Here is a 1,746-nt window from a genome sequence, read left to right on the forward strand (position 1 = left end):
CAATTTCAGTAGCTAACATATTTTTAGAATAGTAGATTCTTTTTAAGAAAACAGTCACCCTTTCTCAGTATCTTTCAGTAGCACTTGGAATCAACACACTCTTAAGAGATTACATTAGGTCTGCAAGAAAGAGGCTTTTAAATGCAGGAGGTGGTCAGAGGAACTAATTCTAATTAAAGTTTTTTTCCTTTAGTTGGGTTTTTGTTTTGGTTCTTTTAAAGTAATTATCTCATCAGTAGAAATGCTGAATATTATTTCATAGTTTTATGTAGTTCATCTGAAATGCAATAAATTTATCACAATAAATTCATCGGTAGATAGAGCAATGTTTGTTAGTAAATGGGGAGTTATGTAATTGACATTTTTGGCAAATACAAGAATTAACAACTTTCTAGTAATAAAGTTTCACGTCAGTATTTAACCCATTTCCTGTTTGCCCCGAAAATAGTCACAGATTATAGTCCTAACCTTACCCCCAAAGTTTGCCATGAAATATATCACTTTTATTATTATTTCCGCATTGGTCTAGTGTATTGATAGTCTTTGGAAACAAATGACATCATTCTATTTATATAACATTCTATTTTTAGTAGTGGTGTTTCCATTTACAAAATACAGTAATTCTCGATTGCTGAAAATGTCAAATCCTAGAAAACAAAGCATTCCTACACGTGATGTTAACATTGTTCTTGAACAGTTGTTAGCCAAAGGTTCATTTGATGAATCCGATTTCTGTTAACATTAGGATTAGAGACAACTTCTGTTTAAAAATAACTCCAAGAACAATTTTTATATTTTATTTTCACATTGAAAACCAGTCAGGTTTGCTTCAGCCTCAAAGAGTGTGTTTATATAAAATTAAATTAACGCTGGCAGTGAGCTACAGTTTTTTTTTCTAAATGGGAAATGGGTTAAAAAGAATACTCAGACTGAGAAAAGTAAAAGAATTTGGTGTTGAGGTCAAAACAAACCATCCCAGATTGAACCTAGACTCCACAAACCACTAATTACCTTTATTTTCCTTGTTTATGTATAACAAACTATAAATATTTGCTGTATTCTCATACAAAGGACTGGACACCGTTTTCTTGAGAGGAATTATTAAGTCTCATCTGATGATTAATTTTAAATCTCTATGTTTTTCAGTAAATTTTATTTTTATGCTTATATACATTAGTTTTATTCATTTTTGTTAATATGGACTTATGTAATTCATGCAAAGAAATTAGCTGGTAAAAATCAGAACTTCTTAATTTGTAAAACTTATTTATTTTTAATAAGTTAGAGCTCGCTTCAACTATCAGATTTTAAACATACTTTCTTTACCTATGTAATTAAAGAGGGATATTTCTTTTCCAATGAGCCAAGGAGCCGCTTTGGATTATAACTTAAACTATTCTTTATTTTACTATACCTTTTTTTTTTCTTTTAATATAAGTGGTATGCTCTAAAGAACTAATGCATGCTAATAATCTAAGGCAAGATGAGAAATCATTTTTTTCTTAAGGTCCATCAATGCATAGGAAAAAACAAATTATTTAAAAAATCTTTATACCAAACAGAATATTCCATATATCCATTGTTCAAAGTAATAACAAGAAATCTATAACTTTTGTCATTACATACACAGCTTATTTCTGTATTGTAATCATGTTAGAGAGTAAGAATAGGTGAGTGGAAAAAGGAGACAAGAAATGAAATTAAGCGCAGAACGATATAGAAGAGACTAAGAGAAATAGGAAAAGA

General features: G+C 29.5%; 1 protein-coding gene across 13 annotated transcripts in view; it reads left to right on the plus strand.

The window, feature by feature from the left end:
* LOC105298868 (histone-lysine N-methyltransferase SETDB2) overlaps positions 1-1,746 on the plus strand; it is a 102,847-nt gene that overhangs the window by 15,203 nt on the left and 85,898 nt on the right. The gene's annotated exons all lie outside the window — the stretch shown is intronic.

This window comes from Pteropus vampyrus, unplaced genomic scaffold, assembly GCF_000151845.1.
Source record: "Pteropus vampyrus isolate Shadow unplaced genomic scaffold, Pvam_2.0 Scaffold167, whole genome shotgun sequence".
Classification (NCBI taxonomy): Eukaryota; Metazoa; Chordata; class Mammalia; order Chiroptera; family Pteropodidae; genus Pteropus; species Pteropus vampyrus.